This window comes from Eptatretus burgeri, chromosome 16 (genome assembly GCF_056783735.1).
Source record: "Eptatretus burgeri isolate ZD-2024b chromosome 16, Ebu_testis_v1, whole genome shotgun sequence".
In the NCBI taxonomy this organism is placed as follows: domain Eukaryota; kingdom Metazoa; phylum Chordata; class Myxini; order Myxiniformes; family Myxinidae; genus Eptatretus; species Eptatretus burgeri.
In genome coordinates, this window is record NC_140976.1 from 40,361,319 (window position 1) to 40,376,442 (window position 15,124).

At 45.8% G+C, this 15,124-nt stretch overlaps 1 protein-coding gene across 2 annotated transcripts in view; it reads left to right on the top strand.

The window, feature by feature from the left end:
• Positions 1-2,921: 2,921 nt before the first annotated feature.
• LOC147010916 (cytoplasmic FMR1-interacting protein 2-like) overlaps positions 2,922-15,124 on the top strand; it is a 42,046-nt gene continuing 29,843 nt past the window's right edge. The window contains exons 1-2 of one of the 2 annotated variants that reach the window (XM_085860662.1): positions 2,922-3,009; positions 14,292-14,432. The gene's annotated coding sequence lies outside the window, so the exon portion shown is untranslated. The remainder of the gene's footprint in view (positions 3,010-14,291; positions 14,433-15,124) is intronic. The other variant, XM_085860663.1, reaches the window with a different exon arrangement.

Below are 15,124 nucleotides of genomic sequence, written 5' to 3' on the forward strand. Positions count from 1 at the left end.
TAGTTGAAGTATTGGACAGTTGAAGTCTCTAACAATCACTAACTTTGCTTTCCTTTTTGCACTGTTCGTTTATCTTCTTCAAGCCTTGACTGTTTCCACTTCTTTAACGGCACCTTCTTTTCTATAACTGCACTTTACGTATTTTCATTCCACCGCCAAGTTTATTTTCTCGCCTTCCTCCTCCCTGATGATTTTCCACACACTTCTTCAACACTTCCCTAATCCTATCTGCCGCCAAGTTCAACCAGTCTGTCATAACTTCTTCGATTTCCCTTAGCTGTCTCAACATCTCTGAATTTCTCCTTCATTTCCAGATATTTGAGCTTCCACCACCTGATGTTCCATCTACCTCTTGTTTCTTTACCGTCAACTCTGCCAGCAGCACGTGTTGGGTGGTCACAGTGCCTCGCTTGGGAAGACTTTGCAATTCTTTGCTTCTGAACCATGATGTAGTCCAACTGTGTTTCTCTCCCACCACTGTTGTAAGTTAGGAGGTGGTTCCTACGTTTTTGATACCAGGTGTTGAGTATTTACCAGTGGTAGTCCAAGACCTTCGCTCCTTCATTTACTCCTCCAAAACTGTGTCCACCATGAATATCGTCATATCCCACACTCTTTATCTCCCAACATGTCCATTTTGCTCACCGGACACCACTAATCTGTCACTGTACTTCGTATTGTCCATTTGTTCCCAGAATTATTTTTTCTCCTCAGGTCCACCCACACCCAATCTGTGGTGCATATATCAACTCAACTGATTATATTGTTGCAGTTCTCAGAACCGCATGCATACAACAGATAGGTGTCCCAAGATAGTTATCCCATTAGTGTACGCGCAGTTAGATTCCTAACTTTTGTCTAGCGGGACAGCAGGGAGTGCGTTGTGATGGGCTATAGTTAGGTTATTAAATCATTTTTCCCTTTTATTTTATTCCCACCTTTTCTTTCCCACGGTGCCTTCTGCCTCGCTTGCTCCCCTCGTCTCGCTTACCATAGTGTGATGACCCACGGTACCCTCCTCAACGATCACTCCTGAGCCAAAATCCAGACCTGCACTTTGGGCTGGACAAGCGCTTTTCTTGCTTCCACCGTCTACTCCAAACCAGACGTGGGCGGTGAGTCACGTATGCCTAGCACCCAGGTGGGTGGAGTGTACCGGCCTCTGGCTGAAGCCCGGCCCAGGAATGCGAACCACGTGAGGGGTCAGAGCCAGTCGGAATATCCGACTCAGACGATGACGTCACATTCGGCATGGCCCCTCCCCGAACCTCGGGCTCTATAAAGCACAGAGAAATCCTCTGTGTAGAGGGAATTGAGGAATTGAAAGAGGAGTGAAGTGCGTTGAGAATTGTAGAAGTAGTTAGTGCTCCTGTCCTCGACTCCGCCCATTTCTCGCCTCAACGGCCCGCCTTCTGTTCCTCGTTTCTGCCCACACGACCTTGCTTCCTACTTTTCGACCAAGCCTCCTGCTTGGTCACGCGTACTGCTCCACCCTCACCCTCTGGACTCCTCCCTTCTCCATTCAAGCTCCTGTTCGGAACACGATCGCCACACGTGCGGCTGTGGATAGAGCGACATGACTATTGTCGGGTGCCACACCACGGAGCATCCCTCCTCCGAAACACCCAAGTACCGAGAACTATAACCTCAACCCCCTCCCTCCCTGGCTACAAAAGTCCTTTCCTTCACTGGGGTTTCTTTTTCTGAGTGTGCTGGCACCTGTCTCTCAAGTAAGTCCGTAGAAGATCTTTTATTGTTGTTACTGTGAATAATCTCGCGTCAAGTCTGCACTGTCTGCTTTGATAAGTTGCTTGTATAATTGTTGCACCCCCCACACCCCTCTCCTCTTTCCCTGCATTACACACCCAATTAACCTTTGTTGTGCCACATGCTTTTCCTGGCTTGCTGTAAATAAATAATTCTTGTAGAAATGTTCCCAGCTCGCCTTTGTCTTTTCCCTCATTGGTCCAGCATGGTTTGAATCCAGGTTTAGCCGGGTCTTTATTTCCAACGATCCGTTCCTACTAGCCGGTACGTCCTTGGCAGTGTCGCTTGGCTGCATCCGATCCGGAAAGGTGATCCGATCGGGTAGCGTGAGCCGGTTCGGACATGGCGTACCGAGAGCGTGGTTCCCCCGTGGTTAAACCGCGTGGTTAATTAGGTAACCCGATTCCACAGACGGAAAGACCCGAGGTCACGCGGTTGAGTTATTGGCGTCCACGGTCGGTTGAGGTTTTAGCGACCCGCAGCGTCACGGAATTATCTGTGAGCGACGGCCGACAATTCCGGGGAGTCTGGTGGGAATCGACATAGCTTCCCCCACCTCTTGGTCTTCTCACCCGACCCCGCAACTATATGTTCCACATTTCATCCCCGATTTTTACCTTTACTTTTAATGATTCTGTCGCTAATTATATCCACTGTCAGCACCTTGTCCTTCATTTCTTCAGACAGTAGTACAACTCGAACACCATTTCTTCTCCCATCCTGTCCATGGTAATGTAACATTTATATCCACTCCCAATTTCTCCTGTTTTGTTTCCTGAAGACACGATTTATATTCTTTTTCTCTGCACCATCAATTCAGTGACCTCACTACTTGCTTCTTGTTCAAGCTACCAACATTTACATTTCCTATTATATTTAAGTTTGGTCACCTCTTGATCATTTCTTTTGCCATCGTCGTACACTGGATGGTCGTACATTTCTGACAGGATTTGGGCAGGGAGGGGATGCCAGTACGTTTTTAGGCGGTGTATGGATGTCAACTGTATTCTAGGATGACGTTTTTTTTTTACTCGTGTTTATATAAATATATATATTTTCATCGAATATTTCCACATTAAAATGTGTATCAAACAGTATCGTGTGTAAACATGCGCTGAATTTCCTTTTTTTATTTTTTTTTAAAGTATGAATCTGGAGAAGGGGAGGAAAAAGAAAAAAAAAGAAGGGAGGGTGCGGTCGGTGTTATCGGTGCAGCGGAAGTGGCGAGTTCAGCTGCGGCCGGTAAACGATAATTCTTTTCCCCCCCTTTCCTAATATAAAAGTTGATGTGGTTTCCTCACCGTTTGGTATATTTGGGAATTGTAAAGAGATCGAGTTTTTGTTTTTTTTTGTTTGTTTGGGGTTTTTTTTAAGTTGCAAGTTAATTTATTATTTGATTCCGTTCTTCCTTTGATTTCTATGGACACATGACGTGGGGATATAGTGATTGATTTATCGTGAAACTTGTACGGTTTGGTTGTACGAAATGGGTATTTAACATTTATAATGGTTTTACTGTGCCGGATGGATCCCGTCTGTTTAAAAGATGAAATCTTCTGCGAAACTGAACATCAAATTTCCTTTTAGTTAGTGTGTGTGTGTGTGTGTCGGCAACGACCAACATCCTCATTTTGAATACAATCTGATGACTTTGTAGTTGTTTTATGTTGTGAATGATATAAAGTCTTGTTTGATCTTTAGGACGACTTCGTAAAACTCATTTCTGTGTAGCGGTGAGTTTCTCATGTCTGTCCGTCCGTCCGTCCCACCTGTGGTTTTTCTTGACTCTCTTCCCCCCCCCCCTTCCTCCCTTTCCCCTTCCTCCCTTTCCCCTTCCTCCCTTTCCTTCCTTCCCTTCCCCTTCCCCCTTCCCCCTTCCCCTTCCCCTTCCCCCTTCCCCTTCCCCCTTCCCCCTTCCCCCTTCCCTTTAACCGAGTAAACTGAAACTTGATACATGGCTTTATTATGATAAGTTACAGAACAAGTTCGAGTTTCAGGGTTTCTCTTCAATTTTTCACACTTATGCCTTTTTTGGACATAAAATATAGCATATTATATACTAGCAAATACAACCCATCGCTTCACTGACCATATTAAGCCGGGCGTGGGGGAGTGAGGAGTGGTGAGAGAACGATGGAGGAGGGAGGGAAGAGCGAAGCCTCGTCACATGTGGCTATACACTCGGGGAGGGAGCGAGGAGGCGGATGGGAGTAGTGGGAAGGGGGAGTAGTAGGGGGGAGGGTGTGTTCTGGACATGTTTGGGGACTTGAGGCAAAGCAGTGGGAGGGGGGAGTAGTAGGGGGGAGGGTGTGTTCTGGACATGTTTGGGGACTTGAGGCAAAGCAGTGGGAGATGGAATGGTCCCCTTTTGCTGGCATTACTATGGGATTGAACAAAATTGGGTACGTTTAAAATTGCACATTCAAACAGGTCATACTAAACAACAACTGCACACTGCCCAGGGACGTCTAGAAGGGGGCGGGGGGGGGGGGGGGTGGAGGAGCTTTGGGAAGGGGAAGGGGAAGGGAAGAAAAGGTATTTTCTTTGAATCACCCAAAATTTGTCCAATTCGCATATTTTAACATCCCCTTCCTCTCCTTGACCTCCAGAGAGTTGCATAATGGGGGAGGGGAGGGGAATGGAAGGCATAACGATTGGAGGGGAGGGGAAGGGAATGGAAGGCAGAACGAGGGGAGGGGAAGGGAATGGAAGGCAGAACGAGGGGAGGGGAAGGGAATGGAAGGCAGAACGAGGGGAGGGGAATGGAAGGCAGAACGAGGGGAGGGGAATGGAAGGCAGAACGAGGGGAGGGGAATGGAAGGCAGAACGAGGGGAGGGGAATGGAAGGCAGAACGAGGGGAGGGGAATGGAAGGCAGAACGAGGGGAGGGGAATGGAAGGCAGAACGAGGGGAGGGGAATGGAAGGCAGAACGAGGGGAGGGGAATGGAAGGCAGAACGAGGGGAGGGGAATGGAAGGCAGACAGGGGGGAGGGGAATGGAAGACAGAACGAGGGGAGGGGAACGGAAGGCAGAACGAGGGGAGGGGAATGGAAGGCAGAACGAGGGGAGGGGAATGGAAGGCAGAACGAGGGGAGGGGAATGGAAGGCAGAACGAGGGGAGGGGAATGGAAGGCAGAACGAGGGGAGGGGAATGGAAGGCAGAACGAGGGGAGGGGAATGGAAGGCAGAACGAGGGGAGGGGAATGGAAGGCAGAACGAGGGGAGGGGAATGGAAGGCAGAACGAGGGGAGGGGTATGGAAGGCAGAACGAGGGAGGGGGAATGGGAGGAGAATGGAAGCCAGTGCGATGGGAGGCAGCATACCAGGGCATTACCGGAGCGATAAATCGCGCCCAAACAGTAACGGTTTATTTTTAACCACTGTTTTTGATGTTAAGCCAGGCGGTAGCATTTTAATAATACCCATGCTGTCTACCTGATAAAGCCTGCCTGCATGAATGCCCCCCTCTCTCCACAATATGTGATTCACCAACCGACTCGCATGCAAGCAAGCACATACTCCCTCATGTCCGACCTCCGTGTGTGCTGTCTATGTACCTCTTCATTTTCAGCTACTTTCGACTGTTATTACATTGCAGAAACTATTAGTGTATTTATATTAACAGTCATGTCCAGGTGGTGTAACCCCTACCGAGACAGATGGCAAAGCTTTTCCCTTGTCGGCCTTCAGCTGAGACTTGGAGATTAATGCGTGCGTGGGAAAGGGGTGCAATGGCGGGGGGCAGAGGAGCACAGCACAAAGGGGGTTTATACTCGAGCCCCACTAAAAATACACGGTTACAGCTTCTTAAAAGGAATACATTTAATGAAAATAAATATATAGTGACAAAAGACAATTCAAAAGGGTTATGATAAATCCTAAAGTCGTAGCGCCTCCTCATACAGACAAAGGGAACACAAAATAAAAAGAAAACCCCTCCTTTCAATTATTCTTGGCTCAGAGCTGGTCCTTGTGGAACTTGGAATTGAGGCGCTCCTATTCGCTCGAGCAGACGCGTACATAATGGCACTTCTCTTGTTGTGGCAATCCGTGAGCGGCACTCCACACCAAGGCTCAGAGCCCCAGTCTAACGGATTTGTGTGCCGAAGGCCAGCGTCTTGCTTCACCACACGAGCCAAATTGCCTCCATACAAATTCAAGGATCATGCTGTCGTCCTTGGTGTGCACTCACCCTCCGCTCTTGCCTCTCCAAACAATGCGCCTCATGCCTCCGCTCTGATCACGGCTCTCCAAAATGCACCAGCCCTGAACACCCGTCTCTGATTCTCTTCCTCGTCAACTCTGCCTTGTGCGTTCCTCACACTGACCTCATCCACTCTCCACACTGACCTCGTCCGCTCTCCACACTGACCTCGTCCGTGCGTTCTGCCGATCTCTCGTCTGATTCGGTATGATGCTCCCCCACGCCCTCTTCCTCTTCAGGCGTCATGCCGAACAATCCCCCGCCTCCAGGGCGTGGCCTGCTCGCACGAAACCCTGAAATGTGGGGCTTCTGCCTGCTCTGCGAGCTCCTGACATCACGCCCATCAATCATCGGCCTCAGGGGTGTGACTTCACCTGTTGTCACCCTTTGAAGGCGGGGCTTTCTGCCCGCTGGTAGTGGTTTTGGGGATGTGTTCCCAACCTATATTCCATCCATCCATTGGGACCATACTCTGTGCAGAGCGTTGGTGCTGCCTAAGCAGTCTCCTTGGCTATTGGGCACAATCCTGGACAGGTCGCCACTCCGACACAAGATACCAGCAAGCTGGCACTCATTTTGCTGACCTTGGAAGGATGACAAGCAGTCAACCTCACCTAGTAGTAATTCAATAGCTCAGTGGGATTTGAATTCAGGATTCTAGGATCCCAAGCCCACCACCCTAACCATTAAGCCAACACCAGGCATAACTTTATTGCTGATCTTGAAATATAAAAACATAGGGAAAATCACAGAAGGGTGATTACAAATGGGGAAGCTTATTCTTAAACCCGAGCTAATAAACACGACACCACCACCTCGTGTGGTGACACTTAACACTTAAGCTCACAGGTTCCCTACTTAGTTCCAGTTCCATCAAGATGCCTCCTTCACATCCACAGACCAAGCAATTCTACACAATCCTATTGTTACGTCTGAGGGGGGGGGGGGGTATGCATTCAAAGGGTAATTAGGATGTTTAATTAGGTATGCCATGCTGTTCGAGTTGTACCAGGATCTCGATGTAATAAGTAGAAATTCAGTGGTGATAAGTTGTCTAGTAAATGTCCATTTCTTTAAGGTGGAAATGATAATTGTCACGTAATTAGATAGGGAGACGGGATAGGGTAAGTGTGTCTGCGTAAACCCTGTTAGTATTCCCTGGAGGCTTGCCGTGACGTCACAGGACAGTGCTGCGGATGGCTCCGCCCCGTGATCACGATTGGCGGAAGGCGATGGCGGAGGGCCAATAAAACGGCTCGATTGGAAGTGACGAGGACTTGAGGATAAAAAGGTTCTGTTCGGGAAAAAGGGGTGGAAGAAGAAGATCGATAAAGAAAAAGCGTTTTTGGTGGAGGCTGTTGTGCTCGGAGCGTGCTGAATTGTTGCGCTGGTTCGTTCCTGGATTCATCGTGTCTCATGGCCTTGCTGTTCCTCGTGCCTCACCTCGTTTGGCTCTGGGGTTCTGCTGGCTCGGAGTACGGGGTCGAACGGCGGGCGGACCTGCCTCCCTCTCCTGCTCGCTACTTGGTGCCAGAACTGGCTCCCTGGTGGCTGTGAGCGGACTTGGGCCGACACCAGGAGGTCGACAGCACCACGGTGTCTCCTGCACCAGACGAGCGCAACGCCAGCTTGTCCGACGCCAATCCAGGGACTGTTGCGTCTACACCACTGGCCAGCCTGACCACCAGGACCAGCTACGTTTTGTGTGTGTGTGTGTGTGTGTGTGTGTGTGTGTGTGTGTGTGTGTGTGTGTGTGTGTGTGTGTGTGTGTGTGTGTGTGTGTGTGTGTGTGTGTGTGTGTGTGTGTGTGTGTGTGTGTGTGTTTTTTTTTTTGTGTGTGTGTGTGTGTGTGTGTGTGTGTACCTGGCGCCTTAGAGGGTTTGAGATTTGTATATCCATTGGAATTGTTTGTGTTTTCCCCACGCCCGAACCCACACCACCATCCCATCGAATCGCCCCGGATCCCTCCTCTTGCCGAGTCTTATTATTATTTCTGTTCGAGAAATAAACATTATTAACTCAGTGAAAAGCGACTCGTGCCACCTTCCTCGTCCCGTTTGCGGTAGAGCGATTAAAACCGCCATCTTTGGGTTATAAGAAAATAAACCGCCTCCATGGTTTCGGCTCATTCTACGTTGGCGGGACTGTTCAAGTCCCGTGGACGTCCCACTATATACGCTTTTGGATTCCTCAATCTACCCCCACAATCGTAACAATATTTTGTTATGAGAGCCAATCGCACAAAATAGGTAAAAGCCAACTGCGTGCGTAATTGCCAGAACAAAAAAGGACCCCTGTTTTCTCTATAGCAGTGGTTCCCAACCTTTTTTCTGTCATTTCCCCCTGCACCCAATTCAACCATCCAGATTTCCCCCTTCATGTGTATGAGAGAAAGAACAGTTAAAACACACTGAGACTATTACTAATTTATTTTTCAAATGCACTAACACAGCTAACATTAAATTGTATTGAATAAGAACACAGCATTTTAGTGTGACTTCTGGCATTGTTTGCCGTTCACGAGTCCTTCAATGTCTGGGGGAGTTATGGAGAGCGCACAGCGAAGATCCGCCTCCACCTCCAACTTGTTGCGTGCCTTTGTTTTGAGGTGTACCAGTGCCGAAAATCCTGTCTCACACAGGTAGGTGGAAGAAAACTGGACCAATATCCGCAGAGCATTGGTCGCAAGAAGCGGGTAGGTTCCTCGGACTTGGGTCCAAAACTCTTCCAGTTCCATATTCTGAGAAGAGAAGAACAGAAGTTGGAGGTGGAAGCGGATCTTCGCTGTGCGCTCTCCATAACTCCCCCAGACATTGAAGGACTCGTGAAGGCATCCTTCGCTGTAGAGTCGTTTTTCAAGTCCAGGAACTCTTCCTGCCACGCTTCTGGCACATCATCAACGTTCCTCTGAAATGGGTCTCTGATAAGCTTGTTCTCGTTGCTCTCGTTTGTGATCCCCGGGAAGTAATACTTGAATTCTTCCTCCAAGCCTTCGAGGTGTTGCTGGATATCCTCGGCTATTGGATCAGGCAGACCATCCTCCATATCCTCCACACATTCGTTCAGAGCGAGGAATGAGGAAAAACTTCCACTCCCGCTCTTTTCTTCCACAGTTCCAGTTTAGCCACGAAAGCTCTGATCTTGTCCGACTGAAAAAGAATGTTGGTCCCTTTGCCCTGCAGTTTCCTGTTGAGCTCGTTCATTGCACTGAAAATATCGGACAAGTATGACAGCCGCACACGGAAAAACTCACCCTTCAACGCCTCCAGAAGCACAACATTCTCTTGGGCCCGAAGGAAGGCTACCACGTCATCAAACAATTCCAGGACTCGCTGCAACATGTTTCCCTTTGAGAGCCACCTCACCTGAGTATGAAACGGCAACGATTCGTGGTCGGCTTCCATGCCTTCACAGAGCCGACGGAACAGCCGAGTGTTCAGAGCGGAACCCTTGATAAAGTTGACGACTTTGATGACAGTCTCGAGATGCTGCTTGAAGTTCTTGGGGAGAGTTCTCGAAGCAAGCGCCTCTTTGTGGATCAGACAGTGTGTCGATTCCACTGCCGGATTATTTTGCTTGACGAGCGTGACGAACCCCGATCGAGAGCCGAGCATGGCTGGGGCACCATCCGTGCACACCCCAACCAGAGACTCCCAGCTGATGTTGCTGTCTTCGAAAAAGTCATTGATTAGGTCCATCACATCCTGAGCTTTGGTCGTGGTCTGGAGAGGTTTGCAGAAGAGGAATTCTTCTGCAATTCCTTTTTCGGTGGTATAACGAACAAAGACCAACAGCTGGGACAGATTCGCAACATCTGTCGATTCGTCGAGTTGAATCGAAAAAAAACTGTGACCCTCGAACCTTCTGAACAATTTGGTTCTTGATGCTCTCAGCCATATCATTGATCCGTGACCGAATGGTGTTGTTTGAAAGGGAAATCTGGGTCATATTGTTGTGGGCAGCCTCACCAAGGACCAACTTCATGCACTGCAGCATACAGGGCTTCACCAATGTTTCACCAATTGTGTGTGGTTTCTTCTCCCTCGCAATCTTGTACGAGACTTCGTATGACGCTTTCACAATAGCGTCCGTTTGACGAAACGTTCCAGTTGAGTCCAGTCTCATCTTCAGATAATTTTGCTTCAGCTTGAAGTATTCACGATCCTTGTTCTGTAGTTCGGGATGGCATCCTTGAAGGTGTTGCTTCATCTGGAATGGCTTCATGCTACCATTCCCCAAGGTCTTTGTGCAGATAACACATTGTGGCAGATGTTCCCCGTTATTCACAACGAACGTAAAACCGAAGTCTAGATATGCTTCTGAATATATCCGTTTTTTTTGACATGATCACTTGCGGACCTGAAAACAAGAGAGGTCATCTTAAGACATGTAATAGAAAAGAACAAACTAAAAAAGAAGAAAGAAAATAAAACATAAGAATGAAAGCGGTTAAAGTTCAGGAAATGGGTACTCCTGAGAAGAGAAGAACAGAAGGCCATTACTGGAAATTATTTTCTCATTTCCAGAATTTTAATTCCAGACTAGAATTTCCCCCTGAAACACCCAAATTTCCCCCCCCCCCCCCGGTTGGGAACCCGTGCTCTATAGTCATGGATTGATTGTAAAAGCAGGTTAGAGAGCATGGCATTGCACCAAATGAAGTTCCACTTTCTGCACATTCCTTAATGTTTTCTTCACTAAATATAATTGTCTGAACAGTAGAAACAATTCAACTTCATGCTTTGCTTAAAGGTTCCATGTAATTCAAAAGTTTCTGGTTATTTATATATTAACTTGACCTTCCTCGTGAAGAAATCACCCATGTTTCTTTTTTAAAATCAACAATGGGATAATTAGACCAATATTTCGAACATTTGTAGTGCTTTTCACAACTTCCTATGCCCTGCTCTCAAAAATGTTGAGTTCAGCAAACCGTCGGTCACGTGACCGTTGAGGTCATCTCCAGAACGCGACTCGCTCAGAGTCGATTGAGACGTCGCACGCCGTATAAAGTACGTACAAATGTATTGTGCACATGTGTTTGCTATCTCACTGATCGTCTTGATTCCTGTGATTGTTTCGCGAAAGTTTTTAAGAGTTTTAGCCTTACTTTCGAAATGCCTGCAAGATGTATCGTAGCAGGATGCAGCAATACAACCAGAGACGGTGTAAGCCTTCATGTGTTCCCGAAAGATGAGAATCTTCGGAGAATATTGACATCTAAAGTGAAGCTGATGAGGGGAAACTGGAATAGAAAGACCCCAGCGACATGAGCGATATTTGCAGCGCCCACTTCGAAGACGGTGACTTTGATCATGGGCTCTATTCGCTGTTCAGTTTGAGGAAGTTGAGGAGGCTGAAACCTGATGCAGTACCCATTGTCAAAAGCAATGTCGTCCGATAAATCCGTCGTCCCATCCAACTAGTCCGATAAATCTGACGTGCTGTAGCTTTCTGTTGTTATTCTCTTTTCTTCATTGTTTTCTCCTGGTGCGACATGACGACAGTAGGAATAAAATAAATAAAAATGCAACACAACGTCAGATTTATCGTACTACTCCAGGCAATTGTGTCGCAAGGTGTGTTCTGCACACAAGTTTTCATCGTATCCGGACAGCGAGATTGCTTCGTTTTATGCGTGGAGAGATACGGCCGATGACATGGGCTGGCCTTGCTTGCGATTCATTCGCCGCGGAGCAACATGCCCGCTGCGCTGGTCACGTCACCTCACTAAAATATTTCTGATATCGAGCAGTATGCAAGTAGAATTTACATTCTTGAATTACGAATAGGATTTAGTCTAACCAGTTGTTATTGCCAAGTCTTCCTTCGATGTCCTCCCGATCATCATGAACTCCGGGAATTTCGTCAGTTTCCTCTGCTTGTCCTGCTTTGGGCTCGAACTGGTAAGGCCGTATTCCATTTCCAGCTGCCTGAACTTCACCTCCCGCGACTACGTTATCCGACAATTCTCCATCTGATTCAGACCAAAGTCCTTCATTTCTCTCTCACTCACTGTCGCTACTAGACAAATCAAAGTCCATGTCATCCATTATTCAAAACCAAATGTTTGATTTTTTTTTTAAAGCAGAAATGAATGAAGCGTTTGAGTCGACCAATCGAATGTGGAAACGCACACAAAGCCAATACAATCACGTAGACCACCAACCCGAGTAATTTGCGTGCAGCCTTTGTTGTTCTGGAGACGACGTCATGTGGGTTACGTGTCGTTCAGTAGATTTTGGCAAAATTTGTGGTGCGTTCCCTCAGAGGTTTGTTTTTAAAAATTTTACATTTTACAGAACGAGGATTGTGAAAAAATCATTGTCAGATCAGAAATCACGATGAAAACTCCTATAGGATATATGTGTGTGTGTGTATATATATATATATATATATATATATATATATATATATATATGCATATATATATATATATATATATATATATATATATATATATATATATATATGTGTATATATATATATATATATATATATATATATATATATATATATATATATATATATATATGTGCAATTTCAGTACTTTTGTGTGACATGGGACCTTTAAATACACACTTGGTCATAAAAATCGCTAATTTGTTAATTTTCATAATTACTCTCGGTTTGGACACTTATTTATTCCACCATGTGCGATTCTCAAATCGGATATAATGTTTTGATTTATATACTTTTATTAATCCGTGAGAGTGGATTGTGTTTCCAAAGCAAGGCGTTTGAATAGGCCCAACAAAATGGGGAATTAAAACCCCAGCAGCTGGCTGTCAGAGGGCTGACCAAGGATGACATCATTAATTCTCTTCAAAAGGGGTGTTTTAATTAACCCAAACAAATTTTCACTCATGCACTTCCTTGGAGTCCCTTTTGTGGGCCCTTGAGGTGTTTAATGGGGAGCTGGAGCTGCCGACCTGACATAAGAGATAGAGGAGTATTGGGATACATATTAGTAGGACTTGGCGGTAGCTTGTGTGTGGATGGTGATACTGGGGGTGGTGCAGCAGAGGCATGATGGGCCGAATGGCCCCCTCCTGCACTAAAGTTCCTTTTGTATCCTTGTGTATCGATTTAAATGCATTGATTATTTACTGGCAATTAACAATGGGTTTATATTTGATTAGCTTCATGATGATATCTATTTAAAAAGAGCTAAAATTATACAAAAAGAACAAAGAAAGTATTCATTCTCTTTTTTTTTTTTGGGAGATTACAAATCCATATCAATAATGACAAATTTTGCACCAAATCATTTGAGAAACAAGATGCCGAGTTCCATTCCATATTGTACGAATGTCTTTCTTGGACAGGAAGATTCCTAGGAAGTGATTGTATGGTACTGATGAAGGTGAAATAATCAGGACAATGAGAATAACCACATACATCATGTAGTCAGATATATGCTCGCTACAGTTAGCAGATTGAAACGTGTCTGCGTGATGCACTCCTAACTTGTTGGACAGAACGAGTTGATGCTTGGGGTGTGCTCGGGGGAAGTTTTGGATGCAAGTTCTCTGTGTGCATCGTGTAATGCCGTTGCTGGTGGGAGTGTGTATTCCAAGTCCCAGAGGTTTGCTGCTGTGTAATCGTATCCATTCCATCCATTTTGAACCATTCTCTGTGCAGAGCGTTTGGTGCTGCTTAAGCAGTCTCCTTGGCTATTGGGTACAGTCCTGGACGGTTTGCCACTCCGACGCAGACGTTCATACAGAGATAATAGTATTTCTGCATGAAAATCTTTTCGAATTGAAAACTACTTGGCCAATTTACATTCATGCTTTCTATATTCACTCCAAAACTGCTGGATAAAATGAGTTAAAGTGTTGGTGGAACTCTGGAAACATTCCTCTAAATTGGGATGGCCACCTTCAACTGGGATATTTACCTTCATGTGAAAGTGGGGATTATCATAAGAAGTGGATGAATCATCACAACCTGTGAATTTGCACTCCTGCACTGCTGGATAGAATAACTTGAACTGGATATTATCCCTAAAAAAAAATTTTTTTTTTACTCGGACCAGGACTTTGTACAACACAAAATATATTTGACATTTTCCGTATTTGATTGACAGCTCAATTCGGTGGTAAGCACAATGGATGTGCTGGGTAATGTACACGTCAGTAAGGTAACAGTAAGATGTGCATCATTTATTGGTAATGCAAGATCGTCTCTGTGTTATTATATTACTCGCTTCCTCTTCCGGTGATATTTAGGGGGCAAAACCCTCTATAAATGCTACAAGTTGAACGTTTGAATGGTGAGCTTGCATTTCCTGGTTGACGCACTGCATGGATACAGGTGAGGTTGTGGATCTACGGTGCTCGTGTGGACCCACATGTTTGGAGAGCTCCTTGGCTGAAAGGGTCGAAATCTCGACAAAGAATCGAGTCCAGCCGATGAGTGAGGCAGTTGGAGAATCTGTCATTTGCTTAAGAGTTGGTAAGATTATTATTTCAGGTATACAACTATTTGGAGGTTTGTGATTACTGTGAGGCATTTACGAGTTTTAAAAGGATTTGCGGCAGTTACAACAAACTTTAAATGTCCACATTATGCTGTGTTACTCTTCAATAAAAGATTGTAATTGTTGTGAGGAACAGACATTTGGGGGGAGGGGTGGGTGAATTAAAATAAATACATGGTGTGCATATGCATGCATTTGCCCCCCCCCTCCCCCTCAAAAAAAGCACATGTCCAAACGTTTCATTACAACCACTTAAATGATCCATACCATTGGAATTTAAATTTTGATAATTATACATGACAACCAGCTTGACATGCTTTCCGAGAGCCGAAGTATTCAAGCACATTATATTTGGGGTGGCTATTAGTTAAGTTGGAATTTATGGTCATTGAGTTTTAGAATCTAGGTTTGATTCCCTATTATTACTATTATTATTATTATTTTGTTTTTAACGTCCTTTCTGCTGAGGTATTGGAATGTGCAGCATCTCGGATCATGCCGTACTTCAATCGGTTCTACAATTTGCAACGAGAAAGAGCAATCGGAGATTGCAGGCCGTCACCAGGACTTGTTTTGTGTGTTTGTGTTTGTGTGGTGTGTAGACTATGCATTGACAATACAGGTCTGTTCATTCAGTGGCCAAATCCACCTTTTCGGTGTCATGGTA